Source organism: Suncus etruscus, chromosome X, assembly GCF_024139225.1.
Source record: "Suncus etruscus isolate mSunEtr1 chromosome X, mSunEtr1.pri.cur, whole genome shotgun sequence".
In the NCBI taxonomy this organism is placed as follows: Eukaryota; Metazoa; Chordata; class Mammalia; order Eulipotyphla; family Soricidae; genus Suncus; species Suncus etruscus.
The window spans coordinates 73,131,162-73,149,487 of NC_064868.1; the positions used below are offsets into that span (position 1 = coordinate 73,131,162).

The 18,326-nt window shown below is 39.6% G+C and overlaps 1 non-coding gene across 1 annotated transcript; it reads left to right on the forward strand.

The window, feature by feature from the left end:
- The first annotated feature begins 12,621 nt into the window (after positions 1 to 12,621).
- Positions 12,622 to 12,754, forward strand: LOC125999679 (small nucleolar RNA SNORA70). Its single transcript, XR_007492162.1, has one exon. It is a non-coding gene; the product is annotated as a small nucleolar RNA SNORA70 (small nucleolar RNA).
- Positions 12,755 to 18,326: the final 5,572 nt, after the last annotated feature.

Consider the following 18,326-nt stretch of genomic DNA (forward strand, 5'->3'; position numbering starts at 1 on the left):
CAATACAAAAAGAGATATCAAACAAAAATACAATGAGCATTACAGCAATAAAGACAAGCACCACATAATAACCACGGTCCTGAAATAAAAATAAAATAAAATAATAATTAGATAAATAAATAAAAAAGATTATTTTGTGCTTTTTTCTCCCCTGCATAGGCACAGTAAATATTGGGGATATTAGAAAGGGAATTTCTTTATATTCAAAATGCTTGTATGAAATACTGAAATCAAATTTAATTGATTAACATTGCTATTATAATTTCAATAATAGTGTATGGTAGTGTCCTAATGGTAGTGTCCTGAGTTGACGAGAGAGATGAAAAAATTTATTGCTGTCCACCATCGCCAAAGTGCACACAGCCCTATATCATCCCTAGTGTGACCACCATTTTCCCTGACCCATCCTCGAGTTACTATTTGACAATTACGGTTTTGGTGCATACGAATACCTTTCTTTTTTTTATAGTCCTCTCCAGTGTAATCAGGTCACTGAAAACAGATCCTGCAGAATTTTGTGATTTACTCAGTGTACTTTATGTCTTTTCTTACAATCTCTAAATGTTGAGTCCACTTTAAAATAATTCTAGGTTATGGTGTAAGATATGGATCATTCGGTTCTTTAGACAAAATTATCCAGTTTTCTCAGTATAATTTGTTGAAGAAGCTTTCATTATCTGATTCATGCACCCATATTCTTTATTATAGGTTAGTTGTCCACATAGCTGATGATTTCTCACTGTAACCTCAATTCTAGTCCATTAGTCTCTCAACTTGTCATCGTTCCAGTATCATCTTGTTGGTTATTTTTTGTTGTTGGTTTTTTCCTTTTTTGGTTTTTGGACCACACCTAGTGGCACTCAGTTTTTACTGACTCTGTGCTCAGAAATTGCTCCTGGCTCGGGGGACCATCTGGGATTCCGGGGGACCGAACCGTGGTCCATCCTGGGTCAACTATGTGCAAGGCGAATGCCCTACCACTGTGCTATAGCTCCAGCAACTACCATGCTGATTTTATTATAATAGCTCTATATTATAAAGTGGAGGACTGTTGTGTGTGTATCAATGTTTTTTCCAGAATGGCTTTAGTTATTTGTAGTTATTTTTTCTTTGTTTTCATTCAAATTTAGTAGTGTTCATTCTAATTCCTTGATGGATGCCATTGATGTGTATTGTATAAGTCTATATAGTGTTTTGGTCGGGGTAGACATTTTAGCAATATATATTTTTCCAATCCATAAACATGGAATGCTTTCTATTTCCTGTTGTATTTCTTTTCATAAGTGACAGATTGCATTGCATAGATGTCTTGGAATTATTGCTGAGTTTATTCCTCTGTTTTTGTTGTTTTGTTGTTGTTGTTTGGGCCACACCTAGTGGCTCTCAGGGGTTACTCCTGGCACTGCGCTCAGAAATCTCTCCTGGCATACTTGGGGGTGGCCATATGGGATTCTGGGAATCTAAGTATTGTCATTCCTGGGTCAGCTGCGTGGAAGGTAAATGCCCTGCCACTGTGCTATCTCTCTGGTCCTGGAATAGATTTTTTTTCTTCCTCCCTCCCCTAGTTTTTAATCTCAGTTTCTTCTTGTTTATTGTTTTCATATAAAAATTGTATTGACTTCTATTTTCATCTGTTCCCATTCTTTGAGTAATTTTTCCATTGTTTGATCACCTATATTCATTGCAGCACTATTTACCATAGCAAGACTCTGGAAACAACCAAGATGCCCTTCAACAGACGAATGGCTAAAGAAACTGTGGTATATATACCCAATGGAATATTATGCAGCTGTCAGAAGAGATGAAGTCATGAAATTTTCCTATACATGGATGTACACGGAATCTATTATGCTGAGTGAAATAAGTCAGAGAGAGAGAGAAAAATGCAGAATGGTCTCACTCATCTATGGGTTTTAAGAAAAATGAGGGCCGGGCGGTGGCGCTGGAGGTAAGGTGCCTGCCTTGCCTGCGCTAGCCTAGGACGGACTGCGGTTCGATCCCCCGGTGTCCCATATGGTCCCCCAAGAAGCCAGGAGCAACTTCTGAGCGCATAGCCAGGAGTAACCCCTGAGCGGCACAGGGTGTGGCCCAAAAACCAAAAAAAAAAAAAAAAAAAAAGAAAAATGAAAGACATTCTTGCAATAATAATTTTCAGACACAAAAGAGAAAGAGCTGGAAGTTCCAGCTCACCTCAGGAAGCTCACCACAAAGAGTGATGAGTTTAGTTAGAGAAATAACTACATTTTGAACTGTCCTAATAATGAGAATGTATGAGGGAAATGGAGAGCCTGTTTAGAGTACAGGCGGGGGTCGGGTGGGGAGGAGGGAGACTTGGGACATTGGTGATGGGAATGTTGCACTGGTGATGGGTGGTGTTCTTTACATGACTGAAACCCAAACACAATCATGTATGTAATCAAGGTGTTTAAATAAAAAAAATAAAAAAGAAAAAAAGAAATAAATGACTCTCAACCTTTGAATTTGAAAAAAAAATTGTATTGAATTTTTAACTTGTTTTCCTTTGTTTCTTTGAGATTTTAGTGGAATTTTTATGGTATATTATCATGCCATCTGCACATAGACTGCTTTTCAATTTAAATCTCTTTAATTTCTTATTTTTAATCTAGTTGTGGTGGAGAATTCCAATATACTATTAAATAGTAGTGGTAAAATCAAACATCCTTGCCTTGCACCTAATCTTGGGGAAGTATTTTAACTTTTTTCCATTGACTCTGGGTTTGTTGTATATGGTCATTTTTATCTTGAGGAACACACACCTACCCCAACTTAATTGGGGTATTTGTCATAAATAGCTGTTGGCTTTAAGACATATATCTTCTTAAAAATCAAAGTAGATTGGGTCATAGTGATAGTGAAGAAAATACTTGCACGTGGCAGATCCGAATTTGATCACTGGCATATGAGCCCTAAGCCTGCCAGGAGTGATTCCTCAGCACAGAGCCAGAAGTAACCATTGAATGCTGTCAGGTGTGCCCCCCAAAAAAGACAAATTAAGATATAAATAGGGTCAGAATGATGCCACAGCAAGTAGGGCATTTACCTTGCATGTGGCCAACCTGCATTCCATCCCTAGCAACCCATATGGTCCCCGAGCCTGCCAGGAATAATTTCTGAGCACAAATCCAGGAGAAACTCCCTTGAACATTGCTGGTATAGTCCCAAAATGAAAAAAAAATGAGATATAAGGATCTAGGGAGATAGCTGAGAGGACTATTCTTCATGGTTTCCATTCCAGAGGCTCAAGTTGAATCCTCCATAATACACGGTCCCTCGAGCATTGCTAGTTTTGATTTCTGAACAAGGAGCAGTACCAGAGCACTGTCAGCTTTGACATGGGGTCTCCAGAAGAGGCCAGTGCAAGTGTGGATAAGGGTCTCTTCTAGTCCGTAGCTTCTGAGGCTGGATTGGGGGAACGGAGGGAAGACTGTGAGCCACAGACCCCTCACTGGGAAGTATTTCAGCACAATAGACTTCATTTATTGAAGGTAGGGACAAGGATTTTAAGGGCAAACATTAGGCTGGAAATGAAAAGTGAGTAAAACAGCTTAGGCATTACAGCAACAAGATAGTATGTGTAGACAACAAATACAAGGTCTATGGCATCATTGCTTCTGATGGTAGCAAAAATAGTCATTGCAATGCCTATGGCACCATCAAATCAGGAAGTATCTAAAGATAGTGTTTCCAATGATTATGGCATCTATTAGCCTACTATATAGTTTGTAAGGACAGGTTACTGAGCTAGATAACTTTTTCCTTAGCTCATCCTGCACTCATAACAGCAGGGACACAAATCTCTGAACAGAATCTTTTACATTCAAGGCCAGCTTGCAGAAATTCCCTTACCTTCCAGCTTCTCTTCCCACAGATCACTAGCAGGTGTGATCCAAAAAAAACCTAATGATATCTCATTATAATATATCTATTAGAACCAATAAAATGTAAAACTGATAGATGCTGAAATATCAAATAAAATGTAAATAACAATTTCTAGCAGGAATGAGAAGCATCAAGAACTCTCATTTATTGCTGATAGAACGCAATATGGTACTGTCACTTTAGAAAACAGTTTAACAATTTATTCTGGTTTTGCTTTTGGCCCATACTCTTTGGTGCTCAAGTCACTCCAGGATGTAGTTGGGGAAATGTAGTGCTTGGTATCAAACAGTGCTTAGCATTCTAATCATATACACAGTCCTCATGCTTCTTTGTAGTTATCTAAAAAATTTGAAAAATCATTCCCATGCAGGGGTCAGAGACATAGTACTGCAGGTAGAACACTTCCATTGCACACTGCCAACCTGGATTGATTCACAGCATCCCATATGACTCTCACACTTCCCAGAATGATTTCTGAGTGCAGAACCAGGAGTAGCACCAAGGATGGTGAAAAAAATAACAGATTTTAAAAATTATGTTCATCTAGAAATCTGCATGTGAATGTGCAAAGCAACTCTGCACAATTGTCAAAAGCTGAGAAAGACCAAGATGCACTGCCAAATGGAATGGATAAACAGTCTAACTGTACTCAGACACTTTTCAAAAGTTTTGGGGTTGAGCAATGGCACAGTGGGTAGGGTGTTTGCCTTGCATGAGCCAACCCAGATTAAATCCCCAGCATCCCTTATGGTCCTCTGAGTCTGCCAGACCTGATTTCTGAGCTCAGAGTTAGGAGTAACCCCTGAGCACCACTAGGTGTGACAATAAGAAGACTTGTCAAGTCACAGATATGGAGGAAACTTCAATGCCTATGGCTAAGTGAAACAGGTCAGTCTAAAAGAGGAACATACTGGTACTGGGAGTGTGACTCAACAGTAGAGATGTGTGAGGTTAGTCTCGCATGTGTGGGGCCCTAGATTTTTTCCTTAAAATGCCAAAAGTAAGATTAAAATTAAACAAAATAGATATATACTTTGTTAGAGAGATAGATATTACAATGGGTAAGGCCTTTCACATGGCTGACCTTGGTTTGATCAGAGGTTCCCTATATGGTCTCCATAACATTGCCTGGAGTAATCCCTGAATAATGAGCTAGGAATGAGCCCTGAGTCCAGTTGTATGGGGTCCAATGACACAATCAAAGGGACAACATGCATCCTGTATGGGTTCAAGTATAGAATATACTGAAAAAGGGCAAGTTACGTTAATATGAAATATGAATATTAACTAGAGGGCAGCTATAAGTAGAGGAAGTGCAAGGGCTATAAAATTAGTCTACGTAACAGTGCAAGTCTGGATACCTAACACTGTGAACTTATCAAAGCCCATTCAATTTCAGAACTCACTAACAAATTTATTAAAATCTTTTAGGAGTTTGGTCAAACCTCAACATATAGAGCATAGAATGTGACAATCTATACTACAAATTCATGTAACATAATGGAGATGAACAAGGTACTGGAATTAGAGTCTCTAAAACTAATGGCAAAATATCTACATAATAACTGCTCTAGTTGATCAAGTTATTTCCTGTGGAAGTAGAGAATCACTCTCAAGTACTAGGATGCAGTGATTCATGGACATAGGCAGCAGATGGAGAGAACAGGGATTCTCAGCGTAGAAGTGGGAATTTACACTTAAGCAGGGAGGATGTTAATGTGGATGTTAATGTTAATGTGGAATGAGTGCCGGCTTCCATTTCACTGAGTGGAGATGTTACATATGTAAAGAAGAGGTTGAGGGCCCGGGAGATGATGCAGGGGTTCGGGCAAATATCCAGTTTATACTCCAGCCAGGCTTCATACCTGGCACTACCTGGTCTCTTGAGCACATCCATGTACATACTTGGAGCACTCTGAGCACTATGGAGTGTATCCTTGGAGATCCTTGATTATAACAATGGTGGTTCTGCATAGTTTCCAGAAATTCAGGGAGCAGCACCTGATCACAGAGGTGTGCAGAGTCCCCCAAATTATCATCCCAAAAATGCGACCAAGGAAAAGAAAATAAAAATGTGTGTGTGTATATATATATATGTATGTATGTATGTATGTATGTATGTATGTATGTATGTATGTATACAAACAACTTAACACACACACATATACTGCACTGTCAGCTCAAAGGGCCCTGAAGCAACAAAACTCCAGCAACAAGCAAACCAACAGCCCCAGATAGCGATTTTGACTACAGTTCAGTAAACAAAAAAGTAAAAAAAAATTGCTATGGATAGAGAGATTGTAGGGTAAAAAGGAAAGCAATTCAAATAAGAACTGGAGTTACAGCCATATCTATATGGATTCATAGAGTGTATCAAGTACATTCATCATGTTTACTTGCCAATAGCACGAGAAAACTGAGGGAATTACATAGGAAATCTCAAAACTAACCTTCCAGATTCTCTGGAAAGCAAATAGTTCTGGACTAGAGATAACTCAGTAGGCTGAGTGCTTGCAAAGCATTTGCACACAGAAAAATCCAGGTTTGATCCACATCACCACATGGTTTCAGAGTATCAACCATGAAGCCCATACACAGAGATGAGAGTAACTCATAGTACCACAGTGTGTGACCTGTGCATAACTAATTGTTCTTTTAAACTTTGGTTAAACTTTTGAAAACTTTGTTTACGACATACTTGGGGTGGGTAATGCCACAGCTAGCATGAGTGGTTCTCCTCTTCACACCTGTTCTCCATCCAGGTCAAGCAGTGGGTCAACCTTCACACCATTTTTCCTTCTAGTCTTTGTAGTCAGCTTTTGGCCCCTGGTAGCATGCTTCTAAACGGATTTTGTTCATTTCAAATAACAGGAACTTGGTTTTTGGCTCCACCATCAGGAGTTCCTCTTGGCTCTGGACTCATGAATCACTCCTGGTAGTACTCAGGGGACCAATATGAGATGGAAGCTATCGAATCCATTTTGGCCAGGTGCAAGGCAAGTGTTGTACCTACTGAACTACATCTATATTCCCATAACAGGAACTTTAATTAATATTATGTATCAGCACTTAAAGCAAACTTGTACACAAACATGCACTAAATCACCCAATTAATTTCTCTACTTTTAAGAATTTTTCTATAGAGGGAGTCCTGTGGAACCAAGTCTTATACATTCTATTAATTTGTTCCTAGTGTTCTGGAATTCACCTTTAATTGGGTTGCATTGGAAGGTTTTTTTTTTGGGGGGGGTGGGTAATACCTGGCAGTGTTCAGGAGGTACTCCTGGCTCTAATCTCAGAAATCACTCCTGGCAGGCTATGGGATGCCTATTTTGGGTGCCGGGAATAGAACCCAGGTTCAACCAGAGTTAGTTGATTGCAAGGCAAACCCCTACCACTGTGTTACCGATTCCTCCCCACATTAGAAAGTTTTAATGATACTGCTTCTGTGGGAAACTGGACATTATATGACCACATCACCAAGTGGCAAAAAAATTCCTCATATTTTATCTTTAGATACCTGTCATCAAATGGATTTAAGAGACAAATCTATTGAGTTTGAGATGGGTTAGGCATTTATTTGTCTTGCACACAGCTGACCTTGGTTTGATTTCTAGCACCACAGGAATGACTCGTGAGCACCATTGAGGCTGCAGGCCGCAAGCTGAATTCCCCACTCTGAAGAAAAGAAATCAAAGTAGGTACTGGGGCCAAGGATGTTACTCAAGTGGGAACATTGTTTGCTAAAGGCCTTGGGTTCATTTGTTGGTACTGCATAGGACCCTGAGCACTGCCTGGGTGAGGCAGCCCCACATCTACTTTGGGGTGTGAGCGTGGTGACCCCACTTTCCCCAAGCAACAGCCAGTATGGATTCCCAAACTATCAACAAAGGAACAAAAGGACTGGAGAGATCATATTGCGGGTGTGGTGCTTGTTCGCTTGTGGCTCTACTAGTTTGATCCCTATCAAAGCATATGATTCCCTGAAGACCACCTGGAGGGATCTTTAAGAACAAACACAGAATATACAAAAAGAAAGCCAAGAATGGGCTGGAGTGGTGGTATAGCAGGTAGGGCATTTGCCTTGCATTAACTGACATAGATTGAATTCCTGGCATTCAATATGTTCCTCTAAGCCCACCAGGAATGAGTCCTGAGCACAGAACCCAGAATAAACCCTAAATATTGCCCAATGTGGCTATGCTAAATGAAATAAGAATGTGAAAAGCAAAGACTGGTTTCAATCATGTGTGAAGTATGAATAAAGTAAAGTAAAAATCTTCCCCCTCCCTGTCAAGTGATCTCACTAAAAAAGCTCCTTACCTGAGGGACCAATTGAACCTGAGGACAAATTGGACCTTACCTAGGAAGGTGAGCAAGAAGAATAGACAAAGGGATCTTTCCAGTGGTGGAATGGCACTGGAACTTTGCTGTGGATGTAGTGGGTCCTATTCATATTTGGAGATATTAAGTTATCTCCCTCAAATTCTATAATGTCAGCTAGTGAACTAGTGAGTCAGAAAAAGGGGGGAACAGAAATATATGATATTGGCAAGGTTTACATGTTCAGTCTATGACACCTCAAGGTACCCTGAGAATCATGAGGATTTTTTTGGGTGAAGGCTATGGGATCCTGGGGATAGAACCTGGATCAGCTGCATGCAAGGCAAACACCCTCCCTTTTGTGTTATCCCTACAGCCACAACTCTAAGTAGACTTTTACAAACTTTATGTAAGGATCACGAATGTGACTCAGTATTAAAACACATGTCCTGCACCTGAGATACACTGGGTTTCATCTCAAGAACAGTGGGGTAAAATATATACCTAAGTATCTAGAGTAGATAGAGTTTGTATGGTTTAAAGAATTTATTTATTTATTTAAACACCATAGTCACAAAATTGTTCGTAGTTGGGTTTCAGTCATCTAATATACACCACCATTAACCAGAGTAACTTTTTCTCTCCACCAATGTTCTCTGTTTCCTCCTCACACACTACCAGCCTTTCTCCAGGACAGACAGACATTCTACTTCTCTCTGAGTAACATTGTCATGGTAGTTGTTAGTGCAGTTATTTTCTTACTGCACTCACCAGTCTTTGTGGAAAGCTATCATAGAATAGTCCTTCCATTTCTCATTTCAATTATACTGGGTATTATTACCATCGTGTCTTTTATTTTTCTTAAATCTCACAGATGAGTGAGATTATTCTGTGTTTATCTCTCTTCCTCTGACTCTTTCACTCAGCATGATAGTTTACATGGCCATCCATGAATATGCAAATTTCATGACTTCATTGTTCCTAACAGCTGAAAAGTATGTAGATGTACCAGTTTTTCAGTAACTCGTTTGCACCTGGGAAGCCTGGGAAGTGTCCAGATTCTGGCTATTGTAAAGAGTGCTACATTGAAAATAGGAATGCAGAATCAGGTTTGTATTGTGTTTTTGTGTTTCTAGGTTATATTCCTAGGAGTGAGCATTGAGCTAGCTACAAACCCTGAACAATGCTGAATATGCTCCGCAGAGACTACTGAATGCGGTGAGTGAATGTGATTATCAATGGCAGAATGGGTCACTACTACCAAAGGTGTCTGAGGGAAAGTATCTGTTATATATACATATATATATAGTACTCCCAGGTCTTATATTTGTATCAATACTGTTGGTATATCAAATGATCATGATCAAGAAAGCTGGAATACAAGGAATGACTATTTGCAATAATAAACTAATGCAACACATCAAAAACTGAAGCATTGGGCCAGAGTCATAATATAGTACAGAGGGTGTTTTCTTTGCATGTGGTTGACCCAATGTGATGCTTGACATCTCATGTGGTCGCCTGAGAACTGCCAGGAAGAATTTCTGAGCTGAGACCCAGGAATAATTTCTAAGCAATGCTATATGTGGCCCAAAATCCAAAATAAAATTAAAATACAGCTGTAGCATGAAAGATAATTGAGGGTATGTGGAGGTGAAGTGACTAATATGGCATGAAACTAGCTCCATTCCATCCCCGATTCCACAAGTACCAGTACCATCCTATCCACTGTGCTATCAGTTTGGCCTGGGGACATATTTTTCTTTTGAGGGTTATGTTCAGGGTTTACTCCTGAGTCTGCATTCAGGGATTGCTCCTGCCAGGCTTGAGAGAACATATGGAGTTATTCATGAGCACAGAGCTAGGAATCAGCCATGAGCATTCCTAGGTCTGGACAAAAAGAATAAAAAGTTTAGTGCTCCATCTCATCAAAGAATCATGAACAGCTGAGGTGCTGGATGAGGACAAAAGTCATAAAAGAAAGATGTTATCAGGATTTTAAGTATATCTGACCAGAAATCATAATAACTCTTATTTATTTTGATTTTGATTCATAGGCCACATCAATTGGTGCTCGAGAATTATTCCTGCCTCTGTATTCAGGAATCATTCCTAGAGTAACTTTGGGGACCACATGTAGTGCCAAGGATTGAACCTGCATTGGCTGTATGCAAGGTAAGTGTGTTACACACTGATCTCAGGCCCCTCAAAACTGTTAAACTTAATGAAGTCTTGCCTAATCTGGTGAATTCCGGCATAAGTCAATGTTTGAAACATTTTATTTTCAACATTCATCATTTTAATAAGCAAAAGAAAAGAGCATATAATTATTTCAGTAGATACCAACAAATATATTTGACAAAATTTCAGATCCATTTCAGAGTTTGAAAAAAATAACACTACGGACATAAGGTTAATATATTAAAGTTAATTAATTTCTTTAATATCAGTATCAAATGGAATTTGAAATGTAGTGATCAATGCCCATTTGCAATATTACCCAAATAATAAAACACAAATATTTTTAATATATATATGCAGGGTTTGAAGAGATAACTCAATGGACAGAGCACATGCTTTGCATGGTGCAGTCCCAAGTTTGATTCCCAGGACCAGCTATAATACCTGAATATTGCCAAGAAACATTATCCCCCCCAGGCACTGACCCAACATTGTCCCCTGAGATGCACTGGATATGGCTCCAAAACTAAAATGTAAAATAAAAATATGTATAGAATAGTTATGTTGAAAACTATAGAACTATGCATACAGAGTAATTCCAAGTTCACAGATTGGAATTATTAATGTTATTTAGATGTCAGTTCATCCCAATGTAATCTATAGACTTGACTCAGTCCCAACTGAAATTTAAAAAATGCCTACCTGAAAAAATTTGCACTCCAAAATATTGCCCAGGACATTACTCAGTAGTTTTCTAAGCAACCCTCCTGTACTGAGCCACAAGTAGTTCCTAAGCACTGGTGACTGTGTCCCCCTCCTACCAAAATTACCTATAGTTCCAGAATGTTACTTTATACAGATCACCAAACTGATTCTTTTATTATAAGGGAGGGAATGTCAGAACATAATCTCAAGCATCACATTTGTCAAGCAACACAATTGCCAAGCATCCACTCTACCACTTTTCTATTGGGGAAAGATGGAAAACTATATTATGATGCATTAGTCATGGTGTCTCAAATACACATTTTTATTATTATTTTTTTTAGTTTTTATTGTTTTGTCAAATAAACTTTTAAACTTTTTTTAAAATTGCAAATGGTAGCCAGATATATAAACACACACAGAGGAGAGGAACAGGAAGATGCTTCAAAGGGCTAAAACTTTTGCTTTTTAATTGTTATAATTCTTTGTTCTTTTTTATACATTTAAATACAATAATTTATATACTATTAATGATGGAATTTCATGAATACAATTTTAGGATATCACATGTCCTAAAATTGGGGCCAGAGAGATAGCATGGAGGTAAGGCATTTACCTTGCATTCAAAAGGTAGGTGGTTCAAATCCCGGAATCCCATGTTTTTGTGTTTCTAGGTTATTTCCTAGGAGTGAGCTTTGAGCTAGATATATACCCTGAACAGGGCTGAGTATGCTACCCAAAGACTTTACTTAATGAGGTGAGTGAACATGATTATCAATGGCAAAATGAGTCACTATTGCCAAAGGGGTATGTGCGAAAGGTATCTGTTTTATATATATATATATATATATATATATATATATACATACATATATATATACATACATATATATAGTATTCAAGGTTTTATAACTGGATCAATACTGTTGGTATATCAAATGATAGCTTAATTTTTGCATCAAGAAACCTGGAGTACAATGAGTGTCTGGTTGCAATAATAACTAATGCAAGACATAGAAAACTGAAACAATAGGCTAGAGTCATACTACACTAGGGAAGCCATTTACCTGGCAAAATGCTGACCCAGTTTTTTCCTTAGCATCCCATATAGCTCCCTGAGAACGACCGTAGAAATTCTTGAGCTAAATGCCAGGAGTAATTTCTAAGAATTGCTGGGTGTGACCAAAATCCAAACCAAAAATAAAATAAAATAAAACCTGGAGAATGTAATATACTTGAGGGCCAGGATGGGGGTTAAATCACTTTTGTTTGGAACTCGCACCATTCATCTCACAAACCACAAGTGGTGCCAAAGTACCATCCTAGCCATTATGCTGTCACTTTGACCTGGGGGCACCTTTTTCTTGTTTGGCGTCTATGATCAGGGGGTACTCATGGCTCAGCATTCAGGAATAGCTCCTGCTGGACTTGGGAGAACATATGGGCTGTCAGGGATCAAACCCACTTTTCTATATCTACAGATCTTCACGGACATATATTAGTGATAGAGAAGTGCAGCCTTAAGGCAAGGCATATCTCTGTTCATGAGTTACTGTGTACAGAGGCTGCAAACAGCAAATGGACTCCAAGTAGTACCAGAAGCCCATTTCTGGTATGGGTCATTTCAAATAACTTGGAGACAGTCCTCAGCAATCGACGTTCATAACTGCCTAATGTTCTTCCTGTGTGAGGTTTTAAACTGGCATTAAAGTGCCTTTGGAAACAGGTTTGCATTGGCCAAGTCATCATGACCAAGGAAAGGACAGTTCAAGACCATATTATTAAGGCTCTGAGCTATCCGGACCATGTTCAATTTTCCTGGCCCCCAGAAATTATAGGTATCTAAGAAATGTGGTTATTATAGATGCATTTAAATACCTTATGACTGAAATGCTTCTCATGACAGATGACTGTGAGTTTAAATACAAAAATAATCCTGGATTCTGGGTAAGATTTAGGTACCACACTCAGGAGAGCCTTAAGGTGCTTCTCTCCAGCAATATTCTCCACCAACATAAGGCTGAGTCAACCTTCACACCATGTTTCCTTCTTGTCCACAGTGATAAATCTGCTAACTATTTTATTCTAGTGGTTCATATTTAGACAGGGGCTGTGATTCAATCATACTCCAATAGGAGTCCAGGAAGATAGCACAGAGGCGTTTGCCTTGCAAGCAGCCAATCCAGGATCTAAGGTGGTTGGTTTGAATCCCGGTGTTTCATATGGTCCCCTGTGTCTGCCAAGAGCTATATCTGAGCAAATAGCCAGGAGTAACCCCTGAGCACTGCTGGGTGTGGCCCAAAAACAAAAACAAAGAAAGGGGCCGGTGAGGTGGCGCTAGAGGTAAGGTGTCTGCCTTGCAAGCGCTAGCCAAGGAAGGACAGCAGTTTGATCTCCTGGTGTCCCATATGGTCTTCCCAAGCCAGGGGCAATTTCTGAGCGCTTAGCCAGGAGTAACCCTTGAGCATCAAACGGTGTAGCCAAAAAAAAAAAAAGTAACATTCTTAGAAGCTGATGAAATGAGTGTCAGTACTATGATTCTACCTTCTTTCAAATTGGCGTAGTAATCTATGTTAACTCCTCAAACTACATACTCCAATAGATAGTTTTTGTGTAGCTGTTTAGAAAAAACTATAACTGAACATTTGAAAAAATATCTCATCTCTCCTCATAGTATACCAAGCAGAATCACTTCTCAAAAGCATTGGAGATGTTTTAGAATGAACTCATTCTATTATGACCCCCTCATTTTGAAATCCAATGACTGAAAACTCACTTATGTTTCCAGCAAGATTTCAGTAACCTGAATACTACCCCTAGATAGTAAGACATCCTATTCATAGATAATTGGTTCTGTTTCCCCTCTAAAATTATACTTCATGATTCACACTTAGAAAAACTATTTTTCTCTAGGTCTAAATTAATAACACTAATGGAATAAGAAGTTGAAACTTCCAGCTGATCACTTTAGTTTCACCATCATTCTCAAACAGCTGGCAAAGAAAGTCTGTATAAAAGGGCACTGAGTGGGCACTTGGCTTGTTGTGACTGACTTATGTCTCTGGTACCATATACTCACCCAAGCCTCCCAGAAGTGATCTTTATTTGAGGGAGGGGGAGGATTATGGCATGCTGGAGATAGCATCTGGATCAGCTGCATTCAAAGCAAACACACACTTTTCTGTGTTATCACTCCAGCCCTGACTCTTAAGTTGATTTTTACAAATTTTATGAGTCAGAAATGTGGCTCAGTGTTAAAAGCACATGTCCAGCATCTGAAATACCCTGGATTCCATCCCCAGAACAGTAGGGGGAAATATAAACATAAAAATGTTTGTACTTGGGTTTTGGTCATGGAATGTGACTCCACCCTGGATTTAGGTGTATCTACCTGAGACCTGCCCATTCCTGGGAGGGGTCTTGGGAAGTGGATATTGCCTGTATCTTTACCTGCAAGACCCCGCCCATTCCTGGGAGTGGTCTTGGGAAGGTTAGATAAGGCCTTTGGGCCAAGGGATTAGGGTCTTTTTGGTCTTTGGTCAGGATGGAGAGGAATTGGCATTTACCTGGATGGAGAGCTATGGCTGAGGGAGAAGGGAGAATGCAGGGTTGAATGCTTAAATGGTTAGCAGCCACATCTGTTGGCTAGGGTTAAATAAACATGTTATCTCTATGGAAGCCTGCCTGTGAGTGAGTTCAATACTCGTTGCTTTCCTAGACCCAGACCCGCTGGTTAATGGGGGATGGAGCCACGTGGCCGTAGCCTAAGGACAAAGTCCTCCATCCACCATCCAAGCCCATCCTAAGGGCTGTAAGACTACAATCGAATATACAGCCCCATTCATCAGAGTAACTTTTTCCTTCCACAGTGTTCTCTGTTTTTCTCCTCCCACAGGCCCAGCCTGTCTTCCAGACAGACATTCTGTTTCTTACTAACATTGTCATGGTAGTTATCAGTGCAGTTATTTTGCTAACTCTTCTCACCAATTTTTGCTTCAAGCTTCATGTCATGGAATGGTCCTTCCAACCTTCATCTCTATTGTCCTTTTGTTACCATACTGTAAGTATTGTCCTTACCGTACTGTCTTTTATTTTCTTAAATCTCACAAATTAGTGAGATTATTCTGTGTATAACTAACTCTATTCCTCTGCTAATTTCACTCAGCATGATAATCTTCATATCCATCCACAAAAGTAAATTTAATGACTTCTTTTTTCCTAATTGCTGCATATTATTCCATTGTGTATATGTAGCACCATTTCATTATCCACCCCTCTGTTGTGCGCCTCTGGGTTGCTTCCAGATTCTGGCTACTGAAATAGTGCTACAATGAAAATAAGATTGCAGAGGTCACTTTTGTCTTGTGTTTTTGTATTTCTAGGTCATTTTCCTAAGAGTGAGTTTGAGCTAGCTATAAATCCTGAACACTGCTGAGTATGCTCGCCAAAGACTTTACTGAGTGAAATGAGTGAACATGATCATCAGTGGCAGAATGAGTCACTACTGGCAAATGAGTCTGGGGAAAGATATCTCTTATATCTCTAGTACTCCAGGTTTATATTTGGGTCAATAGTGTTGGTATATCAAATGAGTATGTGGTGCATTTTAAGTAGCTTAATTTATGTATCAAGAAAGCTGCAGTAAGGAAAGAATAGTTGCAATAATAAACTAATACAAGACATAGAAAACTGAAGCATTGTTCTGGAGTCATATTACAGTGGTGAAGGCATTTGCCTGGCAAAAATGCTGGCCCAGTTGCTTCCTAAGCTTCCCATATGGTTCCCTGAGAACAGCAATAACAATTCTTGAGCCAACCACCAGGAGTAATTTCTAAGAATTACTTGGTGTGTTCCATAATCCAAACCAAAAAAATTTTTTTTAAAAACTGGAGATTGAAAGATATTTAAGGCCGTATGGGAGTTAAGACACATTTGCATGGAACTAGTTTCATTCCATCTCGCAAACCACAAGTGGTACCCAAGTACTATCCTACCAACTATGCTATCACTTTGACCTGGAGGTACTGTTTTGTTGTTTGGCGTCTATGCTAGGGGGTACTCGTGGCTCTGCATTCAGGAATTAGCTTCTGCTGGGTTTAGGAAAACATATGGGCTTTCTGAGATAAAACCCACTCTTCTATATCAACAGCCCTTCAGGGACATATATAAGTGATAGATAAGTGAATCCTTAAGGAGGGCCTAACTCTGTCTATGAGTTATGGTGTACAGAGGCTGCAAATAGCAAACGGACTCCAAGTATAACCAGTTGTCCATTTCTGGAATGGGTTATTTCAGATAAGTTGGAGACATTCATATCTGCCTAATGCTCTTCCTGTCTGAAGTTTCAAAATGGCATTAAGCTGCCTTTGGAAACAGGTTTGCATTGATATTTCAACCAAAGGACCGAATCAAGAGCATGTGATTAAGACTCTGGGCAAGCCAGGACCAAGTTCAAGTTCCCTGACCCCCAGAAATATAGATCTCTTAGAGGTGGGGTTAATATATGCATTTGAAAACTTGAGGACTTCCAAGATGTTCATGCCAGAGGACTGGGGAGAAATACAACCTCAATCTTGGGTCTCTGGGCAAGTTGTGATTAGCACACTAGAGATGCCTCAGAGCTGCTACTCTACATCCCTATTCTCCACCCAGGTTAGGCTCTGAGTCAACCTTCCACCACGTTTCCTTCTTGTCTTTTTATCCAGCATGTGGCACCTGGTAGCATCCTAAGAAAGAATTCCCTTCATTATAAGTACCAGGAAATGAGGCCAGGGCAGGGATTAAGTCACCTTTCTAGCTTGAAACTTGCTCCATCCCATCCCTGATATCAAAAGTGGTACTACCAGTACCAAAAGGAGTTATTCATGAGCACAGAGCTAGGAATAATCCCTGAGCACTCCTAGGTATGGACCCAAAACAAAAGGAATAAAAATTTTAGTCCTCCCTCTCATCCAAGAATCATGAACAGCTGAGTTGATGGATGAGGACAAAAGTAGCAAAGGAAAGAAGTTATTATCGGGATTACAGGAATATTTATTCAGAAATCATAGTAAATGCTATTTTTATTTCCTTTTATAGGTATAGAAGTTGACAATAAATGTCTATTAAAATTATGAAACGAATGTAATGGAGATGAACAAGATATGGCAAAATACCTATGTAATAACTGCTCTAGTCGATCAATTTCTTTCTCATGAAAGTAGAGCAACACTAACCTTACTTTCTGGGATGCAATGATTTGTGGATATGGGCAGCAGATGAGGGAACCAGGATTCTACGTGTAAAAGTAGGAGTTTACATATAAGTAGAGAAGTTCATTATGTGCATGTAGACTGAGCATCAGCATGCGTTTTAGTCAGTGGAGCTGTGACATATGTAAAGAAGAGGGTGAGGGGCCAGGAGATCGTGTAGTGGTTAGGACGAATACCCAGCATATACTGTGGTCAGGCTTCTTCAATGACACCACCTCGTCTCCTGACCACATACATGTGTGGCCCTGGAGCCCCCTGAGCACAATAAGTGGATCCTTGGAGCTCCTTGATTTTCACAAAGGTGATTCTGGGTAGTTCCCAGAAATTCTGGGAGGATCACATGAACAGAGTGTGCACAGCCTGCAACACTGTCAGCCCCAAAACACAAAAATGGAAAAGGAAATTAAAAATTATCTATGTGTAAATACACAGCTTACCACACAAATATATATCCTGCACTGTCAGCTGAAAGGGCCCTGAGGCAAAAAAAGCAAACCTACTGCCCAGAGTGCGATATTGAGGACTCTTCTTCAGTAAACTAACAAGCAAACAAAAAAGTTATGGGCCAGAAAGGCTGTAAGGTTAAAATGAAGGCAATGGAAATATGAACTGGAGTTACACCCACATCTATAATTACATAGTACATAATAAATTACATAGATCATAATAAATAAAATTAGAGCATGAATGGTATTTGAGGGTGGGGCTAATCACTTATCTGGTGTGGAATTAGCGCCAGTTCATCCCTAACACTACAATTGGTACCCTAGTACCATCCTACCCACTGTGTTATCACTTTGGCCTGGGACATATTTTTCATGTTTGGGAGCTATGCTGAGGGCTTATTCCTGACTCTACAGTCAGGAATTGCACGCGGCAGGTTTGGGAGAACATATGGACTGTTAGGGATCAAACCCACTATTCTATATCTACAGCCCCACAGGGACATATATTAGATATAGAGAA